Source organism: Hypanus sabinus, chromosome 6, assembly GCF_030144855.1.
Source record: "Hypanus sabinus isolate sHypSab1 chromosome 6, sHypSab1.hap1, whole genome shotgun sequence".
Classification (NCBI taxonomy): Eukaryota; Metazoa; Chordata; class Chondrichthyes; order Myliobatiformes; family Dasyatidae; genus Hypanus; species Hypanus sabinus.
The window spans coordinates 141,676,624-141,697,025 of record NC_082711.1 but is presented as its reverse complement, the minus strand read 5'-3'; positions in this window follow the sequence as shown (position 1 = coordinate 141,697,025).

Sequence of the window (20,402 nt, the reverse complement as noted above, 5' to 3'; positions counted from 1 at the left end):
AGGTAGTGCAGAGCACCCCTGTAGCCATTCCCCTGAATAATAAGTTTACCATCCTGGATACTGTTGGCGAGGACGACCAGTTGTGAGCCACGGTGGCAGGGCCTCTGGCACTGAGTCTGACCCTGTGGTGCAGAAGGATGGCATGGAGAAGAGGAGAGCTGTTGTCATTGGAGACTGTATAGTCAGGGGAGCAGACAAGAGATTTTGTGGATGTGAGAAGGAAACCCGTATGGTTTGTTGCCTCCCGGGTGCCAGGGTCCGGGATGTCTCTGACCGGGTGCATGACATCCTGGTACTAGGGGAAGCAACCAGAAGTCGTGATACATGTTGGGATCAACGGCATAGGCAGGAAGAGGGATGATGTCCTGAAGTGTGAGTTTCGGGAACTAGGCAGAAGGCTGAAAAACAGGACCTCAAGGGTGGCGTTCTCAGAATTGCTGCCAGTGCTACGTGATAGTGATGGTAAGGATTGGAGGAGGTGGCAGTTGAATGCATGGCTGAGGAGTTGGTGCAGGGGGCAGGGTTTTAGATTTTTGGACCATTGCGATCTCTTCTGGGGAAGGTGGGACATGTACAGATTGGATGGGTTGCACCTGAACTCAAGGGGGAACAATATCCTTGCTGGTAGGTTTGCTAGCATGGTTCGGGAGGGTATAAATTAATTTGCAAGGGGGATGGGACCTGGAGCGATAGAGCAGTGAAAGAAGTGCATGGAGTAAAGCCAGATCTAACATATAGAGAGGCTTCGAGGAAAAAGAAGTAGAATAAAGGGTGTAAAGGTAGTAAGGTAGAAGAGCTAAAGTGTGTGTACTTCAATGCAAGAAGCATCAGGTACAAAGGTGATGAACTGAGAGCTTGGATACATACATGGAATTATGATGTAGTGGCCATTACAGAGACTTGGCTGGCACCAGGGCAGGAATGGATTCTCAATATTCCTGGATTTCAGTGCTTTAAAAGGGATATAGAGGGGGGAGAAAGGGGAGGAGGGGCGGCATTACTGGTCAGGGATACTATTACAGCTGCAGAAAGGGTGGGTAATGTAGCAGGATTCTCTTTTGAGTCAGTATGGGTGGAAGTCAGGAACAGGAACGGAGCAGTTACTCTACTGGGGGTATTCTATAGGCCCCCTGGTAGCAGCAGAGATACCAAGGAGCAGATTGGGAGGCAGATTTTGGAAAGGTGCAAAAATAACAGGGTTGTTATCATGGGTGACTTTAACTTCCCTAATATTGTTTGGCACTTGATTAGTTCCAAGGGTTTAGATGGGGCAGAGTTTGTTAAGTGTGTCCAAGATGGATTCCTGTCACAGGCTGACTAGGGGGAATGCCATACTAGATCTAGTATTAGGTAATGAACCAGGTCAGGTCACAGATCTGTCAGTGGGTGAGCATCTGGGGGACAGTGATCACCGCTCCCTGACCTTTAGCATTACCATGGAAAAGGATAGAATCAGAGAGGACAGGAAAATTTTTAATTGGGGAAGGACAAATTATGAGGGTATAAGGCGAGAACTTGCGTGTGTGAACTGGGATGATGTTTCTGCAGGGAAACATACTATGGACATGTGGCCGATGTTTAAGGATCTCTTGAAGGATGTTAGGGATAAATTTGTCCCAGTGAGGAAGATAAAGAATGGTAGGGTGAAGGAACCATGGGTGACAAGTGAGGTGGAAAATCTAGTTAGGTGGAAGAAGGCAGCATACATGAGGTTTAGGAAGCAAGGATCAGGTGGGTCTATTGAGGAATATAGGGTAGCAAGAAAGGAGCTTAAGAAGGGGCTGAGAAGAGCAAGAAGGGGACATGAGAAGGCCTTGGTGAGTAGGGTAAAGGAAAACCCCAAGGCATTCTTCAATTATGTGAAGAACAAAAGGATGACAGGAGTGAAGGTAGGACCGATTAGAGATAAAAGTGGGAAGATGTGCCTGGAGGCTGTGGAAGTGAGCGAGGTCCTCAATGAATACTTCTCTTCAGTATTCACCACTGAGAGGGAACTTGATGACAGTGAGGACAATATGAATGAGGTTGATGTTCTGGAGCATGTTAATATTAAGGGAAAGGAGGTGTAAGAGTTGTTAAAATACATTAGGACAGATAAGTCCCCAGGGCCTGACAGAATATTCCACAGGCTGCTCCATGAGGCAAGGGAAGAGATTGCTGAACCTCTGGCTAGGATCTTTATGTCCTGGTTGTCCATGGGAATGGTACCGGAGGATTGGAGGGAGGTGAATGTTGTCCCCTTGTTCAAAAAAGGTAGTAGGGATAGTCCAGGTAATTATAGACCAGTGAGCCTTATGTCTGTGGTGGGAAAGCTGTTGGAAAAGATTCTTAGAGATAGGATCTATGGGCATTTAGAGAATCATAGTCTGATCAGGGACAGTCAGCATGGCTTTATGAAGGGCAGATCATGCCTAACAAGCCTGATAGAGTTCGTTGAGGAGGTGACCAGGCATATAGATGAGGGTAGTGCAGTGGATGTGATCTACATGGATTTTAGTAAGGCATTTGACAAGGTTCCACACGGTAGGCTTATTCAGAAAGTCAGAAGGCATGGGATCCAGGGAAGTTTGGCCAGGCGGATTCAGAATTGGCTTGCCTGCAGAAAGCAGAGGGTTGTGATGGAGGGAGTACATTCAGATTGGAGGGTTGTGACTAGTGGTGTCCCACAAGGATCTATTCTGGGACCTCTACTTTTTGTGATTTTTATTAACGACCCGGATGTGGGGGTAGAAGGGTGTGTTGGCAAGTTTGCAGATGACACAAAGGTTGGTGGTGTTGTAGATAGTGTAGAGGATTGTCGAAGATTGCAGAGAGACATTGATAGGATGCAGAAGTGGGCTGAGAAGTGGCAGATGGCATTCAACCCAGAGAAGTGTGAGGTGGTACACTTTGAAAGGACCAACTCCAAGGCACAGTACAAAGTAAATGGCAGGAACAGTAACTTGGTAGCTTAACTTGGTAACAGTAACAGTAACTTGGTAGCGTGGAGGAGCAGAGGGATCTGGGGGTACATGTCCACAGATCCCTGAAAGTTGCCTCACAGGTAGATAGGGTAGTTAAGAAAGCTTATAGGGTGTTAGCTTTCATAAGTCGAGGGATAATGTTTAAGAGACACGATATAATGATGCATCTGTATAAAACTCTAGTTAGGCCACACTTGGAGTACTGTGTCCAGTTCTGGTCGCCTCACTATAGGAAGGATGTGGAAGCATTGGAAAGGGTACAGAGGAGATTTATCAGGATGCTGCCTGGATTAGAGAGTATGGATTATGATCAGAGATTAAGGGAGCTAGGGCTTTATTCTTTGGAGAGAAGGAGGATGAGAGGAGACATGATAGAGGTGTACAAGATATTAAGAGGAATAGACAGAGTGGACAGCCAGCGCCTCTTCCCCAGGGCACCACTGCTCAGTACAAGAGGACATGGCTTTAAGGTAAGGGGAGGGAAGTTCAAGGGGGATATTAGAGGATGGTTTTTCACTCAAAGAGTGGTTGGTGCATGGAATGCACTGCCTGAGTCAGTGGTGGAGGCAGATACACTAGTGAAGTTTAAGAGACTACTGGACAGGTATATGGAGGAATTTAAGGTGAGGGGTTATATGGGAGGCAAGGTTTGAGGGTCGGCACAACATTGTGGGCCAAAGGGCCTGTAATGTGCTGTACTATTCTATGTTCTATGTTCTGACACTGTCAAATCCGCTGAAGGTAACTTTCAATTACAGGTAGGTCAGATCCGCTGAAGGTAACTTTCAATTACAGGTAGATCAGATCTGCTGAAGATAACTTTCAATTACAGGTAGATCAGATCCACTGAAGGTAACTTTCAATTACAGGTAGGTCAGGTCTGCTGAAGATAAATTTTAATTACAGGTAGGTCAGATCTGCTGAAGATAACTTTCAATTACAGGTAGATCAGATCCACTGAAGGTAACTTTCAATTACAGGTAGGTCAGGTCTGCTGAAGATAAATTTTAATTACAGGTAGGTCAGATCTGCTGAAGATAACTTTCAATTACAGGTAGGTCAGATCTGCTGAAGGTAACTTTTAATTACAGGTAGGTCAGTGATGAGTCCAGGTGGCTCACTACTAGCAACAAGTTCTGATGCAATGACTAAAGCAGTCTCCACGGCAATACAGATTGCCATGTCTGCTATTAATCATCACTGTATTCCTTATTACTCAAAACATGAAAAACAGTAACAAGCAAATCAACACACTAATCACCTTTACACATCCAAACAAGACCAAAATCATATGATCTTCTTCAGCTTACCTTAGCTAGCTTATTTATGAAGTTGATCCCAGTTGCTGAAGTCAAGTCAGTCAATAATTATCCCATTGGAGCAGATTGGATTTGATCTTGAAGGTTCACATGGGTCCTTCTTAAGCGTGCAACCATGTTTTAACCTGCCTGCAGTCACTTACTTGTCACGTCTATGTCTTAGCTCTAAATTGATACTATATGCCAAGATTGGAATTTTTTGCCGTGACCTTCTGCTGAACTTGTGCCATCTTTCTCTTCCCCTTCAAAATGAGATGGAATTGTTAACACAAGGAAATCTGCAGATGCTAGAAATTCAAACAACAACACACACAAAATGCTGGTGGAACACAGCAGGCCAGGCAGATTCAATAGGGAGAAGCGCTGTCGACGTTTCGGCCCGAAACGTCAACAGCACTTCTCCCTATAGATGCTGCCTGGAATTGTTAGGCAGTTTTTATTGGGGGTTCTACAAAGAGGAAGGCACAAGAGGAGAGGCCAGGTATTTAAACAATATTTTATAGCAGAAGAGATCAGAAGATGAAGGGGTAGGTGCAGATATTAAGAAAGATATACTGTTATCCTCAAAATATGTTTATTAATCACTGACTATAGTCTCTGATCAGCAGCACCTTGCAGTTGGCTGAGCAACTGACGTGTCAGGGGACCTTCAGCTGCAATTGCCTGCAAACTTCCTCTGCCAATGAATCAGAAGTATTATCTAATGCTGCATACAACAACCAAAACAAAAACAAGTTGCCCAAAGTAGACATACTGCCTACATCGGGTAGCAATGGCGACAGGTCAACCACAGAATAAAAGCCTAAAGCTCATTCTTAGGGCTGGAAGTGCAACTTGCCTTATACATGGCTGGAGCTGTAACCATCAGACCACGACTTTGGTTCATGCTCAGAAGTGAGAGAGATTTTCCATCTTTGCTGTGATTTTCAGTTTTATTTTAATCCAGTTAATTATTTTTATTCCAAGGACTATTCAAGATTTTGTCAGAGAAGCGAGTTTCTTCCTGGAGTTTTGTGAAACATAGGGTGGTAGAACAATCTTATGGCACCAGGTTAAACCTGAACATGGCAAAGTTTTGCCGATTACCACCTACCATCTCCCCACCCCCACCCCCAGCTGATAAATTTTATGTAGAGCATTACTTGGAGGAGGCACTGAGAGTGACGAAAGTTCAGAGTGGATTTTGGGTAAGGAACAACGACATGCATCTCCAAGGTTGGCTTGATAGCATTTAATGCTAATGAACATTGCAGCTACATTGGGTTTGCAGCAGATGGTGAGGAACCCAAGAGAGAAAAGCCTACTTGATTTCACCTTCACCAATCCACCTGTCACAGATGCATCTATAATAATCTGTAGAAGCAACAATATACAATCATTATGGGATGAAGACTCATTTTCACAGTGAAAGTTCACTCCTGCTGTATAACACAACCACCATGCTAAATGGCTGCAGAGTGCCAATACATCAAACAATTCAAGACTGCTCATTCATGAGGCACTGGGGCCATCAGCAGCAGCAGAACTGTCCTCGACCAGCTCGGCAACCTTATGGTCAGGCCCCGCTCAACGATCCCCAAACCAGAAGATCAACCCAAGTTCAATGAAGGGTGCAGGGGGTATACAAGGAGGAACATCACACACAGCTCGGTATGTGGGGTCAACCTGGTGAACCCAGATGATAAAATTACTTGAGTGCTAAACAGCATGCACTAGACAGAGCTAAGTGATTGCACAACCCGTGGATCAGATCTAAACTGTTGTCTTGCAGTTGTGAATGATGGTGGACAATTGAGCAACTTACTGGAGGAGGAGGTGGCTCCACACTTGCACCAGTGGGAAAGAGAAGCAGAAACATCCATAAGAACCTCTCACTAGGAGTGTCAAGTGGATGCTCCACCTCAGACCTCTTCAGCAGTCTCCAGAATGATAGATGCCTGTCTTCAGCCAATTCAAATCACTACATGAAATATCAAACAATGGCTAAAGGCATTAGATAGAGCAAAGGTTAAGGGCCCTGGCAACATTCCAGCAATAGTACCAAAGACCTGTGCTCTAGACTTTGCTGTGCCCTTGGTCAAGCTACAAAACTGACAAGGTAGATTACTGCCCAAATGTGTCCTGTCCACAAGCTCAAAGCAAATCCAACCTAGCTAATGACCACTCCATAAATCCACTCTCAGTCATCAGCAATTACTGGAGTGCTCTCAAGTGGCACTTAACCTATTCACAGAAGCTCAGCTTGAGTTCCATAGGACCATAAGACAAAGGAGAAGAATTGGGCATTTCAGCCATTGGATGTTCCATTTAAGTCACAGCTCCTGGCTAAACTGGAGTCAGAGGGAATCAGGGAAAAATCCTCTAATGGTTGGAATCAGACCTGGCACAAAGGGAAATGGTCGTGCTGGTTAGAGGCCAATCACCTCATCTACAGGACTTCTGTCCAGGGGTTCCTCAGGCCCAAACATCCACAGCTGCTTTATCAATGACCTTCCTACAACCTAAAAGTCAGAAATAGGGACGTCTATTGATGTTTGCATAGTGCTCCACATAATTCATGACTACTCAATGAAGCCATCAACAATGAAATACAGAAAACCCCAGAAAATATCCAGACTGAACTGTGAGGAGGCAAGTGACATTCACACCACAAAAGTACTGGGCAGTGATGATACCCAGCAAGAGAAAATCCAGATATCACATCATACGTTAAAAGGCACTGAATCCCCCACCAATATCCTTTTGCCCAGAAACTGGACTGAGGTACCATATGTACAATATGGCTAAAAGAACAGGTCAGAAGCTTAAGAATCCTGTGATGAGATACTCACTTCCTAACTCCTCTATCTACAGGGCTTAAGTGTATGAATACTATCTACTTGCCTGGATGATTGTATCTTCAACACAACTGAAGAAGCTTGACATAGCAGGACATAGCAGCCTGCTGGTTAGTCATCCATCCATAACCATCCACACATTCCACCACTGACTCACAAAGCACGGGAGCATCACCACTTGGGAGCTGCCCTCCAAACCATGCAACATCCAGCATTGGAAATATACATGGCTTTCACTGTCACTGGGTCAAAACCCTATCCCCAACAGCAATTCTGCACCTCAAAGACTGTAAAGGTTTAAGAGGGAAGCTCACTGCCACCTTTCCCCAAAGGCAGCTGGGACTGAGAAATTAAATGCTGACTCATCCTGCAAAGGAACTTCATAGAATTGAAAGTTAAAGGTGACATTAAGATGAGGGACGCAAAAAGTATGAAAGGTATTAGTCCCGATGAAGGGTCTTGGCCCTAAACATCAACTGTTTACTCTTCTCCCTATAGACGCTGCCTGGCCTGCTGAGTTCCTCCAGCATTTTGTGTGTGTTGCTCAGATTTCCAGCATTTGCAGATTTTCTCTTGAGTATGAAAGGAATTGAAGTTTGCATTACATTATTCAGAGACTTGGGTGTTTATTCTCTTGAATGTTATCTTTTTGAATCATGAATTAATAATAGCAGGTCCAATGAAAAGGCAATCTGTTTCCATCAATTGTTGGACCATATTAAGGTTTTCCTAACAACTCTTCTTTAATACTACAGCATAATCACTTTTAACTGCATTGTTTTGTTAATATTGAGGAGCTATAGTGTAGGAGAATGCAATCTAGAAGTGTGAAGTATATTCAACTTGCACCTATTTAATGAGACAGGAGACACAGAAAGTTCATGTCCTCAGTGACCACCAGTTGTCTAATCTCCCTCTTTATTTTTTGAGCAGAAACCAGAGAAACCATGGAACTTTACAGCACAGAAACAGGCCTTTTGGCCCTTCTTGGCTGTGCCAAACCATTTTTCTGCCTAGTCCCACTGACCTGCACCTGGGCCATATCCCTCCATACACCTCTCACCCATGTACCTGTCCAAGTTTTTCTTAAATGTCAAAAGTGAGCCCGCATTCACCACTTCATCTGGCAGCTCATTCCACACTCCCACCACTCTCTGTGTGAAGAAGCCCCCCCACAATGTTCCCTTTAAGCTTTTCCCCCTTCACCCTTAACCCACGACCTCTGTTTTTTTTCTCGCCTGGCCTCAGTGGAAAAAGCCTGCTTGCTTTCACTCTATTTACACCCATCATAATTTTATACACCTCTATCAAATCACCCCTCATTCTCCTACGCTCCAGGGAGTAAAGTCCTAACCGATTCAACCTTTCTCTGTAACTCAGTTTCTCAAGTCCTGGCAACATCCTTGTAAACCTTCTCTGCACTCTTGCAACCTTATTAATATCCTTCCTGTAATTAGGTGACCAAAATTGCACACAATACTCCAAATTCAGTCTCACCAATGTCTTATACAACCTCACCATTACATTCCAACTTTTATAATCAATACTTTGATTTATAAAAGCCAATGTACCAAAAGCTTTCTTTACAACCTTATCTACTTTTAGGGAATTATGTATCTGTACTCCCAGATCCTTCTACTCTACTGCACTCCTCAGTGTCCTACCATCTACCTTTTATGTTCTACCTTGGTTTGACCTTCCGAAGTTCAATACCTCACACTTGTCCGCATTAAACTCCATCTGCCATTTTTCAACCCATTCCTCCAGCTGGTCCAAATCCCTCTGCAAGCTTTGAAGACCTTCCTCACTGTCCACTACACCTCCAATCTTTGTATCATCAGCAAATTTGCTGATCCAATTTGCCACATTATCATCCAGATCATTGATATAGATGACAAATAACAATGGACCCAGCACTGATCCCTGTGGCACACCACTAGTCACAGGCCTCCACTCAGAGAAGGAATCCTCCACTACAACTCTCTGACTTCTTCCATTGAGCCAATGTCTAATCCAATTTACTACCTCTCCATGTATACCTTGCAACTGAATCTTCCTAACTAACCTCCCATGTGGGACCTTGTCAAAGGCCTTACTGAATTCCATGTATACAACATCCACTGCCTTTCCTTCATCCACTTACCTGGTAACTTCCTCGAAAAACTCTAACAGATTGGTTAAACATGACCTAGCACACACAAAGCCATGCTGACTTTTTCTAATAAGTCCCTGTCTATCCAAATACTTGTAGATCCTATCTCTTAGTATTCCTTCTAATAATTTACCTACTACCAATGTCAAACTTACCGGCCTATAATTTCCCGGCTTACTTTTTGAGCCTTTTTTAAACAACGGAACTACATAAGCTATCCTCCAATCCTCCGGCACCTGACCCGTGGATATTGACATTTTAAATATTTCTGTCAGGGCCCCTGCAATTTCAACAGTATACAACTGTTATAATCAGAGTCAGAGCACTACAGCACAAGAGCAGGGCCATCTAGTCCATGCCGACCTGCTTTTCTTCTTAGCTCTATCTACATACATCAAAACCATAGCCCTCCATACCTCTCTCATCCATGTACCCATGCAAATACCCAATGCACAGAGAGAAAGAAAAAAAAACATAAATCGTGAAAACAATAAAAGCAAGCAACAACATTCAGAACAAAATTGAGACCATAGACAGGAAGCCTGAAGCAGCTGGAGCAGGCCCACAGCCTCAGTTCACCACACAGTAGAGGAAAACATCTTGGAGCTCACGGACACAAAGCCTGAAGCAGCCGGAGCAGGCCCACAGCCTCGGTTCACCACACAGTAGAGGAAAACATCTTGGAGCTCACGGACATGAAGCCTGAAGCAGCCAGAGCAGGCCCACAGCCTCGGTTCACCACACAGTAGAGGAAAACATCATGGAGCTCACGGACATGAAGCCTGAAGCAGCCAGAGCAGGCCCACAGCCTCAGTTCACCACACAGTAGAGGAAAACATCTTGGAGCTCACGGACATGAAGCCTGAAGCAGCCAGAGCAGGCCTACAGCCTCAGCACAACAAAGAGCAGAGCAGACATTGCAGAGCAGCGAGCAGAACCAGACCAACCCTTGCCTCCGGTCATAACACTCTGCCTTTTCAATCTATCTGGCCATGCACTTAAATGAAGACATTCCTCGCTCTGAGACCCAGACCCCACATTTTGATATGCTCCAGGCATGAACCCCACAACCACATTCTGGCCTGTACCTGACCTTTCCAAATTAGCCCAGTGCTTAGATCAATCAAACCTCGCTCTCAGTTTGGGTGGATGGGCTCCAAAATTCCTCCGTTCCGACCTTTCTCTGCTTAGCATGCCCCGACTCTATCTCAACTACTTCTCAACCTTGCTTTGACCACTTCTCCTCAAACATGCCTCGACCTCTCTCCAAATCCATCTCACACTCGCACACCTCAACCCTCAAGTCAGCCTTGGCTTTGCTCAGCTCTTGTTTGTTGTGATTGTTTATCACAACTTTTTTTTTAAACAGAAAACGTGTCATTAATAAAGTATTTAGTTGTATTTCGTGCTTTGGGGACCTCCAGTAAATTGTCACTCATCTTCAGTAATGCCATCTAAACCAAGTAATGTCTCCAACTACCTGAAACTGAATGCAGATTTACTGATTGGCAAGCAAGAGCTGGAGCTTATAGAAGTTCATCAAATTGCACTGCAATTTCAATTATGTTTCCTTCTGCACAGATGCTGCCCACCCTGCTGAGTGTTTATCAAACTTCTGGCACCTGCAGTTCATTTTCACTCACAGTCATTAAAGCCAAGTTTGTATCTTTCAACAAGGAGGTGCACTTTGGTCAAACCAATGCTAGAATCATTGTAAAGGACCTCACAATTTAATGGAAGCATTAGGGAGAAGAGAGTCCAGAAGCCATGGTGAGAGGGAGAGCTTTACATTTCTCTTTCTGTAGCATCTTGCGAGTGTGTGCATGAGTGTGTGAGTGCATGTGCACGTCAGGGTGCCATCCTGACAAGATTTTTGCACCGATCTTTTTGGTGATTGTTCATCGTACAGCATGGCTTAGGCATCTGAAACCTGGCGGAGCCCATCCCTCTCCAGGATTCTTTTACGAGGTTGAGTTGCTAGATCAACACTCAACCCAGGCACGGATGGAGAGTGTGCAAGGGAACTGGCTGGATTCGAACTGGGGACCTCTTGGCCCGCAGTCCTGCGCCTCTGATGCTGCTACGCCACCATCTTGCGAGTGTTACTCTTTAATTTACTGTTATTTCTCTTCCAGGAATACAAAGAAGCCCTGCTTCTTCTTGGGGGGGGGGGGGAAGAGGGGGGAAGAGGGGGGGAGGTCACTTGCCCATAATTTCTGTTGCACCTTCCACTTTAGATCAGGCATTTACCAAAACTTACCTTTGTGACCACTTTCTTTACTTACTGAATCTTTCTAGGCTAATTTATTCCAAGTGGATTCCAACTAAAATTCCACCTTCACATTTATAATCTACCCATGATCAAAGACTTCAGAACTTATTCATCATTCGTTAGGTCTCTGTTCAGGCTGTATCCTGAAACCCATGCTAAATATTATGTATGACACATACAGAGTCTGAAATTGATTGTTGAGGGAATCAGGGATATGGGATTAGAATAAGAAAGTGGAGCTGACGTAAAAGATTAACCATGATCTTATTCAATAATGGGCCAGATAGGTCAAATAGCTTAATCCTCCTATTTGTTACCTTTTCTCTCTAAGAGCAGCACTGACTTTCTCTTTCTTGGAACTTTCTTATTCCATATTGAACTGCATCATTAACTGCACTAGTACTTTTAAAAAGGACTTCAATTTTTCAGTATATCACAAATTTCAACATCTCTGACTCTGAAGAATTAGACGTCAGCAAAGATCTCAACTTCATCTTTTTATGTCACTCTTGGGGAACTCTGAACCCAATATGATTTTGAGATCTTCTTTCATCACCCGTTCTTTTTTGCCTATTTATTTGACCGGGAGTCGATAGTTCACCCTTTCTCCTATCTTATCCAGTGACACTCCTACCTCTAGTTTTTACACTCTCTTTTCATCAGCTACTCCTGATAATGACCAATGACAATCTCATATTTTTTAAGCTTCGCTTAGTCCAACTTACTGAACTTGCACCAATACATTAACTTTGGACCAAGTCCAAGAAGGTCAAGCTTGCAGAGATGGGCAGTGTTCTTATTTTTTTTTAAGAAGCTATCACAGGCTGAACATCATCCTTCCAATATCACCTCCACTTCCCTTTGTCCATTAAACTTGAAAGAACATCAGGACATTATTTCCCACTCACCAGCCTCAAGTCCAGTGGAACTCTTTCCTCTACAACCTTAACCTCCTCCCAATGATGCAAACGTAAGAATATCTAAGTAGAACTATCCTTTCTATCAATTCTTGTCCCACAGAACAATAACTTCAAAGTCAAAAGTCAAAGTAAATTATCAATGTATGGAAATGTTTGATGATGAACTTCAATAAAAAATAAATTACAAAAAAAACAAAATTCATTTTCTTGCAAATACTTACAAGAAAATAAAGAAATGCAATGGAATAAATGGATGGAGCCATTTATTCCATCGCTTGACAACGATTTCTTCAAGGTCATCTACGGAAATAGCTTATTCTTACTTTTAACTTCTGCTTTTTCAAGGTGGATGGGGCTCTGTCGAAGACCCTGACCTAGAGCTACCCTCAAACTTCAATTCTTGACGGTGATGGGACCCACTCCCAGTGCTCACCAACTGCTCGTTTTCCCGATGTCCCAAGGACACAGCCAAGAAGGCAGGCGCGTCTTCGGGGTTCCGAGGCTTTGCGGCTCTGTAAGTGAGCCGATTCTAGGTCATTGCTGCCAAATGAATATGGGAGCAGTGGATTAGCTTTTAGGGGCTCTGTACTCAGTGAATCGCATTTGCATTCTCTCTCTCTCTCGTCAGTGGGGGAGAGTTTGTTATCAATTTTCGCACTGGAGAACTCAGAAAAAAGTGATGCAGCAGATTTTGACACTGTAAATCAGCAAAGTGTTTTGTTCGTGTCTCCACTCTTGCTGAGTGACACCTCTCTTCCCCTTTATTAAGGAGAGAGAGAACCTGTGGTATGTCAAGTTGTCAGGTGAATGATTAGTTTTTGTTGTACTGCAGATCATGATCCTCCTTGGGGACTTAGCTATTGCTTGCTGGGTGGGTGGAGGGTGCTGATGCTTTTACTGAAGGTGGTGGTGGAGGGGTGGGTGAATGCTTTGCTGCTGCTTGAGCGTGGTGCGGTAGGGGGGCTTTGGGTGTTGTAATGTGAGTATTATTAAAAGTAAGTTAATACTAATCGGGAAGCTATTGGTAAAGAGGCTGGTTCCGGAGTTGGCGGGGTTTTTACTCCCAGTATGCATTGTATATCATTCCTCCACCCATGCCACACGAGGTACCTGGAAGCCTCTGTATTGTAAATATCATTTGCCGTCCCAGATAAAGATGTTCTTTTGGCCATAAAATTGTTGAGTGGTCCTTTTATGAAGTAGAAGTTAGCACATATTTTTGACGACGAGGTGAACTGGTTTTATGGACGTGTCGGCACGTTTCAAACAGGAGCTGTGTGCGGACAAGGAGCCTCACATTCAGATGGTTACGTTCAGGTCTATCGGTGAGTTGGCAGAGCGAACCGAGGAGTGGCCGGAGTAGGAGGCAAGGTTGGGACACTTTTTCTGTGCTAATGGCGTTACTGTGGAAGCTAAGAAGTGCTCTTTTCTCCTGAGTGTGTGTGGGCAAAGACTTACAAGCTGATACAGAACTTAGCCACACCATGGAAACCAGGAGAAATTCCATATGATGAACTGGTCAGGCTCGTGGGGAACCAACACAATCCGAAACCTTCAGTGATAGTTCAACGGCTCAAGTTTCACAGCCATGTCCGGATGCCAGGTCAGTCTGTGGGTGATTTTGTGGCCGAGCTTCAGCAGCTGTTGGAGCATTGTGATTTCGGAGCAGGGTTGGATGACGTGCTCCGTGACAGATTAGTATGCAGCATTAATAATGACACCGTACAACACCACTTGTTGGGGGAAACCCCACTGTTGACTTTCAAGAAAGCTCTAGAGATTGCCCAAGGCATGGAGATGGCTGATAACAATGCCAAGGATATCCAGAAAGTACATGGGGCGGAGGGGGGGGGGGGGGGGGGGTCGTAGTCAGCGGCAGTGCTCCAAGTCAGGAGGCAAAGCGGGCAAAGCGGGTGGAATGTTTTCTGTGTGGAGGGATGCAGTATGCAAATATTTGCAAATTCAAAGATGCTGTCTGCCTGCTTGTAGCAAAAAGGGACATTTAGCTAAAAAGTGCAGGAGCATAAAGGGTGAGGTTAAGCCTGGGCAGGGGAAAGCTCAACACACTCAGGCAGCCACACACCACCGAGGAGAAGCATGTTTGGGGTAGAAATGGAGGAGGAACCTCCTGAATCATATTATGCCACAGTTACTGTCAGGGGAAAGGACAATGGACTTTTTGCTGCTGAGGATTCTGCATGTAGCAGTGTATCTTGATGATATTTTGATCACGGGAGCCACCGAGGGGGAGCATCTGGCTAACTTAGAACAGGTGCTGAAGAGGCTCTCAGACGCAGGGCTGTGATTGAAATGCAGAAAAAGTGTTCCTGGCTCCGTGTGTGACCTACCTGAGACACAAGATTACAGCTGAGGTGCTTTGCCCTATGGAGGACAAAGTGGGGGCTATTAAGGAGGCCCCAAACCCCAAGAGCATCACTGAACTCAGGTCATTTTTGGGCAGGGTGAATTATTATGGCAAGTTTCTTTCCAACCTCTCAAAGGCTTTGGCCCCACTTTATAAGCTGCTTCACAATGACACTAGTGACACTAGTGACTAGTGGGGTGAAGAGCAGGAGGAAGTTTTCAAGGAAGTGAAAGAACTCAGCAAAGCTGCTCGTTCACTATGACCCAGACAAGGAGATCACCCTCTCACACGACGCTTCGCCCTGTGGAGTCGGGGCAGTTCTCTCACACGTAATGGAGGACCGTTCAGAGAAGCCTATTGGTTTTGCTTCACGTACCCTGGTGGCTGCTGAGAAAGGGTATTCACAGCTAGACAAAGAAGATCTGGCCATTGTTTTTGTGGTCAAACGCTTCCATCAGTACCTCTATGGACATGTATTCACAATTTATACAGACCATAAACCACTGATGAGCATTTTTAAGGAGACCAGATGCATCCCACCGCTAGCCTCAGCCAGGATACAGCGTTGGGCTCTCACATTGTCAGCCTACCAGTATACTATCGTGTACGGAGCGGGTGGGGATAATGCAAAGGCCAATGCGCTGAGTCGACTCCCTTTACCTGAGACGCCTGTTACTACATATGTGCCTCCAGAGACTGTGTTTTCATTGGACAGGCTGTCCACGACACCTGTAAAGGCGACCCATATCAAGCAATGGACAGAGAGGGACCCAGTCCTGTCTCAAGTCAAGACTTTTCTTTCACAAGGTTGGCCCAGAGTCATGGAAGGAGAGGAACTGAGGCCTTGTGCCAAACGCAAGACCAAACTGAGTCTGCAGGATGGCTGCATTTCCTGGGGGGGGGGGGCGAGGGTCATCGTGCCTCCCCCTGGCCATTCACAGATTGTGGAGGAAATTTATGAGACTCATCCAGGGGTGTCTGGAATGAAAAGCCTTGCAAGCTCCTACGTCTGGTGGCCAAGAATGGATCAGGATCTGAGGAACAAAGTAAAATCATGCACGCAATGTCAGACCAATCAGAACATGCCACCACCAGCTCCTTTGCACCCATGGGAGTGGCCAGTCTACCCCTGGTCTAGGCTACATTTGGACTTTGCTGGCCGCTTTATGGGGCAGATGTTTCTTGTAATGGTAGATGCACACTCCAAATGGATCAAAGCTCACATCATGAGCAACATCACAGTCCCCTCACCATAGACAAACTCAGGCAAGTGTTTACAGTCCACGGGTTGCCTGACACTCTGGTCACTGATAATGGCCCGAGCTGTTCAGTGAGTTCATGCAGCAGAATGGCATTCATCACATTCGGACAGCTCCTTTCCGTCCAGCCTCAAATGGTTTGGCTGAGCGGGCTGTTCAGACAGTGAAGGAAGGCCTGAAGCGGATGACATGGGACTCTCTTAGTACCCGGCTCTCACGTTTCCTGTTTAAATACTGCCTCACTCCACAGACTACGACTGCACGCACTCCAGCACAGATGCTGATGGGGCGTAGGCCTAAGCCAAGATTGGACCTGCTGTGCCCGGACATGAAGACAAAAGTGGAGAGAAAGCAGGAATAGCAGAAGGAGGGACATGATCAACATGCGCGAGAGAGACGGTTAAAACCGGATGACAATGTCTATGTGAGGAACAATCAGCAATGGCTACCTGGGGTTATTCTTGAGCAGAGTGGTCCAGTCTCCTATGTCGTTCAGCTGACTGATGGGCATGTTTTCCATAGACATCAGGACCATGTGCGCCTGCGTCATGATACAGGATCAGAGGAGACAGTTCCATAGAGTTTCCAATGGTGAGACAGACTACTGGGGAAGCATGTCCACCAGAGACTTTGCTAAAGGGAGAGATGCTGGCAGAGGGGGCAGAGTCCCCTGAAGAGGATGGACATTCTCACATGGACACACAGACCCCTCTCATGTCCCCAATACCAGATCCACCCAAAACATCCTCACCAGCGGTGCCTGCTGGGTCACCGGGGGTAGTGCGTAGATCGCAGCACCCTTGCAAACCTCCTGGCAGGCTGAATCTTTGATTGGATAGTTTTTTTTGTTGTTAGATTGAATGTTGAATTTGCAGCCTTTTTTTTTAAAAAGGTGTTTTTGTATTGGTAACCTATTGCTAATGATACCACTCTTTTTATTTCCCAGTTCTTCTGTATTTGAGGAATGTTGGATTTTAAAGGGGGAGAAGTGTTGTAATGTGAGTATTATTAAAAGTAAGTTAATACCAATCAGGAAGCTGTTGGTAAAGATGCTGGTTCTGGGTTTGGTGGGTTTTTACTTCCGGTGTGCATTGTATGTAATTCCACCACCCATGCCGCATGAGGTACCGGAAAGCCTTTGTATTGTAAATATCATTTGCCGTCCTAGATAAAGATGTTCTTTTGGCCATAAAATTGTCGAGTGGTCCTTTTGTAAAGTAGAAGTTACCACATTGGGGCTCCAACATTTTTTTTTTACTTTCACTCATTCTTTGGGTCATTCTTCTGTTTTTGTGGATCTCTGCGAAGAAAAAGAATTTCAGGTCATATATTGTATACACTCTCTGATTAAATGGAACTATTGAATTTCTGAAAAACTATGCATAAACAAAGACTAACAAACAACCAATGTGCAAAAGAGGACAAATTGTGCAAATAAAAAAATCAATAATACTGAAAACATGAACTGTAGAATCCTTGAGAGTGAGTCTGTAGGTCGTGGAGTCAGTTCAGAGTTGTTGTGAGTGAAGTTATCCACACCAGTTCAGGAGCCTACTGGTTGTAGGTTCCTGAACCTAGTGGTGTGGAACCTAAGGCTCCTGTGCCTCCTGCCTAGTGACAGTAGTGACAAGAGGGCATGGCCTGGATGGTGGGAGTCCTTTATGATAGATGCTGCTCTCTTGTGCCAGCACTCCATGTAAATGTGCTCATTGGTGGGCTGTATACACCACTTCATGTGAGACTTTTCTGTCCTGGGCATTGGTGTTTCCACATCAGGTAGTGATGCAACTAGTCAGGATACTCACCACAGTACATCTATGGAAGTTTGTTATCAAAGGTATTTATCTCGTCTATCCTTTCTTCCCTCATCATGACTCTTCCCAAATACACTCCTAAGAGCTCTACAGTTCTCTGCCATGGCTTCCAATTTTCTGGACCAAAGAGGCTCATTCTCACTGTGGAAGTCCAATCCCAATGGACCTCTATCCATTCAAGGATGGCCTGCTGCTCCCTTGAGGAAGGGTCAAGCAGCATAACCCTCCTTTTTTATACTCTCTAAAGCAGCACTGAAATTCTCTTTCTCTGAGCTTTCCTGATCCACAATTCCACTGCATCATTCCCTGCACAGGCACTTTAAGAGTGGACTTAAATTTTTCAGGACTTTGCAAATTTCAACCAGGCTAGAATTCTTTCCTTTCACTAACCAGTTCGTCACCACTACCCTCTTTCAGTTAGTTCTTTAACTCTAGTTGCTCCACATCACAGATGTAAATATCAGAATAGAAATGTTTCTAAGATACCCCTTCTCTATGTGTGAGATGTATGGAATGTTTCTTTGTTTCATTCCTTCTCAGATCACTGCCCCATTTCATTCTGGAACTCCTGATTATTTTGCTGCTTCCTTAAAGTTTCCATCTTCAGCTTCTCTACCTCTATTTTAGGAGATAAATTGACAACCGGTATTCTCTCAAACCCTGTACTCCCACAGCCATTCCAGTCTGCTTCCTGTGCTTTTCAGCCTTTTTTTTCTTTTTGCACCTGTTGTAACGATGTCACCTTCCTTACCAGTGCTTCTAAAGTTCCTTACTTGTCATCATCTGTGGTTTCCCCATGATCTCTCAGCTACGAACAGTTCAGTTATTGCTCCTTTCCTCTCTCCCAAGTCCAGGAGAGCATTCCCTCTTTCGATTCCTTACACTGCGCTGTCTCTGCATTCTACAGTAAATTCCATCACCTCCATCTTGTCCAACATGATGCCACATCATCCCACCCTTCAACTTACCTCATTTAGAGGGTGCTCTTTTGGGCCACCTGAGACTATTGTTCCCATTCCACCAATATCCATTCCACTTCCTATGGCTGATGGAGCAGCTGGGGATGCGTCATCTGCCCTCTCCTCATTGTCCAGAAATCTAATCCTGAAAGAAGTGAAGCTAGGCTTTTCTTATCCTGCTTCCATCTTGATCTAAGACTCCCAGTCGGATGCAAACCCAGATTAGGTGACAGCATTCAGTACATCTCCAATCATTCGCCAAGTGTGATCCTGACTTTCCAGTTGTGTATCATCTTAATTCCCCATCTAGTCTATCTTTGGATTTTCACACTGTTCCAACTAAATTCAATTAAGAATTGGAGCTCAAGGAATAGAATCTCATTTCCTCCACTGGCACATTAGAGCACTTGAGACTAAACAGAGAATTCAACAATTTCAGGTAGTCAGCCTTATAGTTCGTCTTTCTGGAATTCCGAATTTTCCCTTTCTCTTCTGGTAATTTGAGATTTTGCTTGTCTCTTCCTATTTACACCTGTCAGTCCAATGTTTATCAGACAATAAGTTTGGAGCGGAACTCCTTGAGTCTGGTTTAGAGATGATGAGGATGCTGATCTAATAACATCTAATATTAGACTTGGAAACATTTCAATCTTTGCTGCCAGTGTCCTACTGAGCGTACAAAGCATCATCTCTGTGCTTGCTGATCGAAACTGGCTCTCAGTTAAGCAATAGCTTGCATTTAAAATTTTCAACGGAATTTTCAGTCTCTTCACAACTTGGTGACTTTTTTTTAGCCAGACAATCATCCAAGATATCTGTGTTCTTCCAACTCATGCTGCTTAACAGTCTCCATATTTAATTAGCAGTTGAGGCTTTGACTCCCAAAGCTCAGAGCTTTATACCAAACCTTTCTGCCCCACTACCTCACTTCAATTATTAAATAAACTTGCTAAAACTTATCGTTTTGCCTCTCTATGTATCTTGGCATCAAATTTAGTTTCCTAATGATTCTGTGAAGCACCATGAATTATTTATTAATGTTGCAGGTGCTGTACAAATACAAGCTTGTTTTACAGTCAAATCATGATAATACTCGACTTGATGGCAATGGATGATTGCTGTGATATTATTCTTTTCCCAGGGTAGAAATGTCTAAGATTAGAGGGTATGCATTTATGCTGAGAGGAATAAATTCTAAAGAGATGTATGCGGCAAGCTCTTATTTACTCAGAGTGGTGGGTAGCTTTCCCCATAACCTTTGACACCCTGAATAATCAAGAACCTATCAACCTCTGCTTTAAATGTTCTTAGGGATTTAGCCCCTACAACTATCTGTGGCAATGAATTCCACAGATTCAGTACCCTCTAGCTAAAGAAATTCCTCACCTATATTTTGAATGGACGTCCCTCTACTCTGAGGCTATAGCCTCTGGTCCAAGATTCTCCCACCTTAAGAAACATTCTCTTCACATCCACCCTATCCAGGCCTTTCAATGTTCCATAGGTTTCCCCATCATTTTTCTAAATTCTAGCAAGTATTGG